This window comes from Tachyglossus aculeatus, chromosome 4, assembly GCF_015852505.1.
Source record: "Tachyglossus aculeatus isolate mTacAcu1 chromosome 4, mTacAcu1.pri, whole genome shotgun sequence".
In the NCBI taxonomy this organism is placed as follows: domain Eukaryota; kingdom Metazoa; phylum Chordata; class Mammalia; order Monotremata; family Tachyglossidae; genus Tachyglossus; species Tachyglossus aculeatus.
Genome location: NC_052069.1, coordinates 90,582,523 through 90,591,166, shown reverse-complemented (window position 1 = coordinate 90,591,166; position 8,644 = coordinate 90,582,523). Strand labels below are relative to the sequence as shown.

The 8,644-nt window shown below is 40.7% G+C and overlaps 2 non-coding genes across 2 annotated transcripts; one reads left to right on the top strand and one right to left on the bottom strand.

Annotated features, from left to right (window-relative positions):
- Nucleotides 1-333: 333 nt before the first annotated feature.
- LOC119927674 lies at nucleotides 334-471 on the bottom strand. Its single transcript, XR_005450655.1, has one exon. It is a non-coding gene; the product is annotated as a small nucleolar RNA SNORA7 (small nucleolar RNA).
- A 1,609-nt stretch (nucleotides 472-2,080) lies between these two features.
- Nucleotides 2,081-2,217, top strand: LOC119927827. The gene has a single exon (XR_005450796.1). It is a non-coding gene; the product is annotated as a small nucleolar RNA SNORA7 (small nucleolar RNA).
- Nucleotides 2,218-8,644: the final 6,427 nt, after the last annotated feature.

Genomic DNA, 8,644 nt, shown 5'->3' with positions numbered 1-8,644 from the left:
TCTGGGAAGGCCTCCTGGAGGAGGTGAGCTCTCAGTAGGGCCTTGAAGCTCTCAGTAGGGCCTCTATTGTAATGTACTTTCCCAAGTGTTTAGTACAGTTGTTGTTATTGTTGTCTCATGCTTTCGAGTCATGTCCAACCCATAGCGATGTCATGGACACATCTCTCCCAGTACACCCCACCTCCATCTACAATTGTTCTGGTAGTGCATCCAAAAATTTTTTTTGGTTAAAATACGGAATTGGTTTACCACTGCCTCCTTCCACACAGTAAACCTGAGTCTCCACCCTCTACTCTCTCCCATGCTGCTACTGCTCAGCCCAGGGGAGTTTTGACTTGTAGCCGATTGCCTTCCACTCACTAGCCACTGGCCAAGCTAGGAATGGAATGGCTATGCCTCTGCTTGACTCTCCCTCCCATAGCTGAAACTGGTAGAGTACTGGAAACTTTCCAGGTGCAACCCTGAGAGGTGGCTTAGTACAGTACTCTGCACAAAATAAGCGCTAAATAAATACCATTGATTGATTGATGCAGAACTCTACTCGTGCTCAAAAAACAGCTAATGTTCTATGCAGTGTCTTTTCCCCTAGCACACATTTAGATCAGTTCTGGATGACTCAGGAATTGATTTTTCAAGTCCTTGGTTCCTTCTCATTTTTCTCTCTTCCTTGTCTCTGGTTCTTTCACTAACAGCTAGCACTTCCACCAGATTTTGGACCAAGGATATGAAACTTCAGAAGGTAAAATTCAGATGTTGTTTTTTGCTACCGTTTAACCACTCCAGAAAGGGTTTTATTGGAGAAAGGGAGGGTTGATGAATCTCTTGCTGATCGGTGAATTCCATTCATCCTTGGGAATCCTAATAGTGATTTCCTAGGGCAGGTTTGAAAATTTACCATTTCTGGGGGCTTCTTTGGGGTAAGAAAAGTCTCCCAAATATCCAAATGTGAGTTTTTCAGACAATTGTCATTTCACGTTGTAGAAAAAAGACCTGAACTTACCAGGGATTGTGAATACTATACTGAATACTGTATACTGAACATATATTGGAGAAGCAGCATGGCTTAGCGGAAAGGGCCCGGGCTTGGAAGTCCGAGGTCATGGGTTCTAATCCTGACTCTGCCACTTGTCAGCTGTGTGACTTTGGGCAAGTCACTTAACTTCTCTGTGCCTCAGTGACCTCACCGGTAAAGTGGGGATGAAGACTGTGAGCCCCATGTGGGGCAACCTGATTGCCTTGTATCTACCCCAGCACTTAGAACAGTGCTTCTCACATAGTAAGAGCTTAACAAATACCATTATTATTATTATTATTATTATTATTATTATTATTATTATTATTAATTATCTGTGCCTCAGTTACCTCTTCTGTAAAATGGGAATGAAGACTGTGAGCCCCATGGGGGACAACCTGATTGCCTTGTATCTACCCCAGTGCTTACAACAGTGCTTGGCACACAGTAAGCACTTAACAAATACCATCATTATTATCATTATTATTATTATTATACTGTGGTATTACAAGTGATGACAATTCTCAGAAACCCTAAGACATCCTCCATGTTCTCCTCTTTTCTTTAGAAGGGATTTAAGGATGTGGAGAGTGATCCATTATGACACCAGGACACTACCATTTGGGGCAGTGGGTTCTGGTTTTACTTGATTTATTTATGGTCACCCTATTTGTCACCCATTACCTTGGATGAGGGAGATTTCGCTCTTTTGGCAATGGGAAATGCTATGGAGTGCTTGAGAAGGATTTGGAAATGTGGCACAGAGCTATGGATTAGAATTTAAATTAAGAATGGGTATGTCCACAATTCATAGAATTGCTGAAAATAGAAAGCAGTGGAGTTAGTACTACTGAACCCTACTATGACCACAATAGGACTTTTCCCAAGCTTTCAAATGACCAAGGAAAAGACATTTTAGGAGCACACCTATTCTGTATTTGTGGATGTCTTCAAATGCCAATCAGAGTAGCACAGAGGCTCATACATGGATTCCCATTGTTGGACAGCTATAGGTTTCGTTATTGTTATGAAGTATTATTATTATTACTGTTAGTATTATTATTATTGCCCCTCTCAGGGTTGCACCTGGAGAGTTTCCAGTACTCTACCAGCCTCGACTATGGGAGGGAGAGTCAGGCAGAGGCCTACCGATTCCATTCCTAGTTGGGCAGTGGCTAGTGAGTGGAAGGCAATCTACTACAAGTCAAAACTCACCCGTGCTGGGCAGCAGTGGCCCGGGGAAGAGTCAAGGGTGAAGACTCGAGTTTACTGCACGGAAGGCGGCAATGGTAAATCGCTTCTGGATTTTTACCAAGAAAATTCTAGGGATATACGACCAGAATGATTGCAGATGGCAAGCAGGGCATTCTGGAAGAGATGTGTCTGTGGTGTCGCTATGGGTCGGAAACAACTCGACGGTAAGACACGACAAGATTATTATTATTATATTTGTTAAGCGCTTACTATATGTCAAGCACTGTTCTAAACAGTGGGCTGTGTACAAATTAAGTCCCTCAGAGTACCTGTCCTACATGGGGCTCAGAGTCTCACTTTCCCGGCATCCTTCATTTAAACCATTTAAACCTATGCAACTAATAGTGGCAAAACTTATATATGATTAGAAAGGAGAAAATGAGAAGAGCAACTGCTAACACGAACAACTGGGATTGCAAGACAAATACTAAGCAACGAAACAGAAACTCAAGGCTCAAGAGAAAATAGGAAGATTTTCAAAAGTCACTTAGGGAAATGTCTGAGGTTTCTATTTTCAAAAGTGAAGAAGCATTTCAAGCAAAAAGGAAGGATAGGGTTTGACAGTAGTTAACATCATGATTTTAAGTAAACTATAGTGTGCCAGTTAAAATTAATGGGGATTAAATATCCAAGTATAATGACCACCTAAAACAGTGATTAGAGAAAATGGGAGGGAGAAACTTAGCAATGCATTTTATGGAAGCAATTGAAATAAATGAGATGGGAGATGCTAGAGCTATAAACAATGGGTTAGAGCTACCATGCATTGAAATTAAAAATACAGTTACCATGGACTAAAGGAAAGACGATGAGGGAGACAACTTTAGCTGTGGGTCTATCTCCCCCTCTAGACTATAAGTGCCATGAGGGCGGAGAAAACGTCTACAGACTCTGCATGTCTACCAACTTTGTTATATTGTACTCTCCCAAGCACTTGGTAGTGTGCTCTGCACACAGTAAGTGCTCAAAAAATATGACTGATTGATCACCTAAGAAAATTAGAACACGACCATTGCCGGGGAACTGATAGGAAGCACCAAACAAGTTAAGTGGTTTATAAAATGCTATGCCTGAAGGACAGTGCTCTTTTACAGAGAGAAAATCATTTTCAAGATGTGATATTTTCTCACACTCCCATATGTGAACTTGCCTAATAACTGTGGTGTTTGCTAAGTGCTTACTGCATGCCATGCACTGAACTAGAGAAGCAGCATGGCCTAATGGCAAGAGCCCAGGCTTGGGAATCAGAGGATGTGGGTTCTAATCCTTCCCCCACTGCTTGACTGCTATGTGACCCTGGGCAAGTCAACTCACTTCTCTGTGCCTCAGTTACCTCATCTGTCAAATGGGGATTAAGGCTGTGAGCCCCACGTGGGACAACCTGATTACCCTGTATCCCCCCCAGCGCTTAGAACAGTGCTTGGCACATAGAATGTGCTTAACAAATACTATGATAATAATAATAATAATAACTAAGTGCTGGTGTAGATAAAAGATAATCATTTCTGACATGGGGCTCCCAGTTTAAGTAGGAGGAAGAACAGGTATTGAATCCCCATTTTACGGATGAAGAAACTAAGGCACAGAGAAGCTGTGATTTGCCCAAGGTCAAAAAGCAGACAAGTGGCAGAGCTTGGATTAGAAACCAGGTCCTCTGACTCCCAGGTTCGTGCTTTTTCCACTAATAATAATAATACTGGCATTTATTAAGCACTTACTATGTGCAAAGCACTGTTCTAAGCACTGGGGAGGTTACATGGTGATCAGGTTGTCCCATGGGGGGCTCACAATCTTAATCCCCATTTTACAGATGAGGTAACTGAGGCCCAGAGAAGTGAAGTGACTTGCCCAAAGTCACACAGCTGACAGTTGGCAGGGTCAGGATTTGAACCCATGACCTCTGACTCCAAAGCCCAGGCTCTTTCCACTGAGCCACGCTGCTTCTCTAGGTCATGCTTCTTCACTGTCAGCAACGTCTTCATGTATGAGAGACCATTCCTACACAAACATTTATTTATAGGTAGCTACAGATAGATTACAGATATGTACAGATAGATCAGGATAAATGGAATGGAGTAATAAAAGAGATATATCAGTCTTATTGTTCTATCTTGTTCACCCATACTAAATATGTGGAAAATGCTAACCAGATTTTCCCCATCTCCTCTATAAGAAAAAGGGATTGGGCTTAAATTGAAGTAAGAGACACTGAATCTTGCTTTTCAATTGAAAGCCATGGGATGGTTTAGGAAGGTAGAATGGGTTCTTTTTCCAGTGCAAAGCTGAAGAATAGGGCAGATAGCCCCATGACTAGATGAAATCTGGACTAAATGAGCTATTTAGCCTGGATCGCTAATCAATCAATCACTCAGTGGTATTTATTAAGCATTCACTGTGTGAAGAGCCCTGTAGTAAGTGCTTACCTCTAGTTTAAAATGTCTGCCAGGTCCATCGCTGATTCAGTGATTTTTATCATCTGAAAATAATTATTTATTATTTGTCAGGTTCCAAATTTGTTTTCCAATGTGATGCGATCATAAAGTGTAACCCCAAGAGCACACAATCCTTTAGAGAGAATCGATTTTCAAACTTTTAGCTTTGCTGAGGTCTATCTAGTGCCAGAATGTGGTGGAGCCATTAAAGCAGACATAAATTTGTGCAGTCAGCTATAAATAAAGTGTTTACTGGAACAAAGCTGAGAGAATAAAAAATGGGAGAAAAATTCCACAACCTCTTCTCCCTCCTCTCCTCCAAGCACATTCCTACAACTGTGAAAATTGACCGCAGAGTTGGAAGAAATCAGGCATATTTGCACAGCCTCAAAATGCTCAAAGTCAGGAAGACCACATTTGAAAGAAGTCATTTTGTAGTGGATGATTTGAATGAAATTCGAAAGTAGGATTCTCGGGACCCATCCTAATAATGACATAATGATAATGATGGTGTTTATTTAGGACTTACTAAGTACCAAGCACTGAGGTGGATACAAGATAAGATTGGACATAATCCCTGCTCCATATGTTCTCATAGGCTAAGAGGGAAGAAAACAAGTATTGTATCATCCATTTTACTGAGGAGGAAACTGAGAAACCGAGAACAGAGAATTGCTGAGATTAGAAGCCAGCCTAATCCTGCCTGCTGTGAGACCATGGACAAGTCATATCACTTTTCAGTGCTTCAGTTTCCTCATCTGTAAAATAGAGACTAGCCATTTATTCATTCAATCATATTTATTGAGCACTTACTGTGGGCAGAGCACTGTACTAAGCACTTGGAAAGTACAATCTGGCAACAAATAGAGACAATCCCTACCCAATACTGGACTCACTATCTCTTCTCCCTCCTTCTTAGACTGTGAGTCTGTGACTGTGTGTGACTTTATTATCTTGTATCCCAACCCAGCACTTAGTACAGTGCTTGGCACTAGTAAGTGCTTAGCAAATACTACTGTTATTGTCATTATTATCATTACAGAGAGATGAGATCATTCTACATCACTCCATCTCCACCTGCAACCCTATTTCAAAGCCACTAGAAATTAGAGTTGAGATATTTCTAAACCCAGATGAATTTTTAGGCAGCAATGCTTCAACCTTTAAGTCAAATAAGCAAATTAGCCTGGATTGAAATTTTGGCAAGACAATGCTAATGGAAAACTATAGATTGCAAAGCCAGGATTATTGAGAATGGAACTGAAATCAAAGAGATTTCAGAGAATCCTTGAAATTTTCGTTTACTTGAATAATGAAACAAAGGATCCCTGGTGTCACATTTGAAACTTGTTAGCAGTTCAAATCCCCTCATTATGACTATCTGACACTAACTGCAAGTTATTCAAACAAAGTCAACTTGTTCTTAAAAAGAAGTAGAATCTTATTTGTGATAAGGAGTTAAATGCACAGGCAGCAGTAAAGCATCTCAATAGTCTCAATGGTTTTGGGGTCAAACATTCATTTTCCATTTTTTGTATGAATATGCCATTTGGGGAAAGAGGATTCCTTGATTATTATTTTGCTTTGTTTGGCTTTTAGACATCTGTCATTTCTGAGAACAAAGATTTTCATTCTGAGGTTCTTAATAAGCTTTGCAAGGTGGTTTTCTTGGCATAAGAAGAAGTCATTTGAATAATAAAAGCTCATATTTATAATTATATTGAGTTAAATAGATTTGCTTAGCATAGGGGTTGGGGTTATTCATAAACAGATGTGAGGGCCCAGGAAGCGGCAGAAACTTAAAAAAAAATCCTATTGAGTTGAGGGAGCTGAAAAGCTTTGAAGACTGAATGTGCATAAAATCTCACCCCAACTCCCTCAATTGCCAACGTGACCCCTCCATCTGTATATATTTATTGTAAAATCCATGAAGCACTCAATTCATTTACTAGATATTTGTCAAAAAGATGACAACAAGACTTTCACAGGCAAAGAAAATAGAAAGATGAATCCAGGGGAAGCAGCGTGGCCTAGTGGAAAGAGCATGAGCCTGGGAATCAGAGGACATGGGTTCTAATCCTGGCTCTGACATTTGTCTGCTGGGTGACCTTGGGCAAGTGACTTAACTTCTCTGGGCCTCAGTTCCCTTGTCTGTAAAATGAGAATTAAGTCTGTGAGCCCTAAGTGCATCAGGGACTGTGTCCAACCCAGTTATCTTTCATCTACCCCAGTGCTTAGAACAGTGATTGGCACATAGCATGTGCTTAACAAATACCACAATTATTATTAATTGTTATTTGAAAACTACGTAGAATCTGATACTAGTCTCACCTAAGCTGATCTTAACTGCAAGTTCCCCCCAAAACCTCATATGATCTTGTAAATCTGGGACAAAAAAATTACAAAATTTAGCTACCTAAATTTTGTGATTGGTGAGCTAAATAATATCTCCATTAGACTGTGAGCTTGTTGTGGGAAAGGAATATGTTTGATGTTATACTGTACTCTCCCAAGAGTTTAGTACAGTGCTTTACACACAGTAAGTGCTCAATAAATATGATTGAGTGAATGAATGAATGAATCTCTCCCAGGAGTATCTGCAGACAGCCCTCCATTCTCGGGACCAAAGCAGCTTGGGTTTTTAGAAAGTAAGTTACTGGCAGTTAAGCAACCCAGGGCACTGGATACTCATTTGATGAAAAGGTATCGGTTATATTAAGTAATGTCTGAGGTTCTGAACAGCCCAGTTTAGGAATAAATCCCTTGTCCATCCAGAATGGAATAGGGGCTAGCCAAGATGTCCATATAATCTGCCCCCTTCACCGAAATTGGGCTCACCTTGGGTCTGTGAGACTGATGGGTCTAACCTAATAATAATAATAATAATAATAATAATAATAGTATTTGTTAAGCACTTACTATGTGCCAGGTAATGTACTAAGCATTGGGGTGGATAAGAGCAAATCAGGTTGGACACAGTCCCTATCCCCCATGGGGCTCAAAGCTTTCCTCCTTATTTTAAGATGAGGTAAATGAGGCTCAGAAAAGTGAAGTGACTTGCCCAAGGCCACACAGCAGAACAGTGGGAGAGCAGAGATTAGAACCCATGACCTTCTGACAGCCAGGACCATACTCTATCCACTATACCATACAGAGAGCAAAGGAAACCAAATCCTATCAATGCAAAGAAAACAATACTCGCTATGCCACTTGTCTGCTGTGGGACCTTGAGCAAGTCACTTAACTTTTCTGTATCTCAGTTTCCTCATCTGTAAAATGGGGATTAAGACTGTGAGCCATCCTGGGACGGCCTGATTACTCTGTATCTACCCCCGGTGCTTAGAACAGTGCTTGGTACATAGTAAGCATTTAACAAATGTGACAATTTTTATTATTATTAATTGTGTCATTGAACAGAAGGACAATACAAGACCGCAAGAACAGCAGGTGCACAATCAGGAGACTAGAATTACTTGCAGATATGAAATTGGCATTGCGGCCCACGGTAAAATAATTCACCTCATAAAGGGCAACACCCAGAAAGTGACAGCCAGTAACCTTATTCTGGGAAAAATCCACTATTTCTAGGCAGCTACTTTACCATCAGACATCACTCATTTCAAGTATACTCAGAGCCCTTAATCACCCTCTACTTTTCCCTAATACAGAACTGCTGGAATTATTTAAGGTGTGGTTAAACAGTTAAAAATTCTCAGGAAATAACTGCTTGACTCCTACTGAGTAAGAAGTTGAGAAGCAGTATGGATAAAGTACAGGTCTGGGATTCAGGATTCGGTTCTAGTCCCAGCTCTGCCACTTGTCTGCTGTGTGACCTTGGGCAACTCACTTAACTTCTCTGAGCCTCCTTTACCTCGTCTGTAAAATGGGGATTAAGACTGTACGTCTTAATCATAGTAGGAATAGTAAATGCTTAACAAATACCATT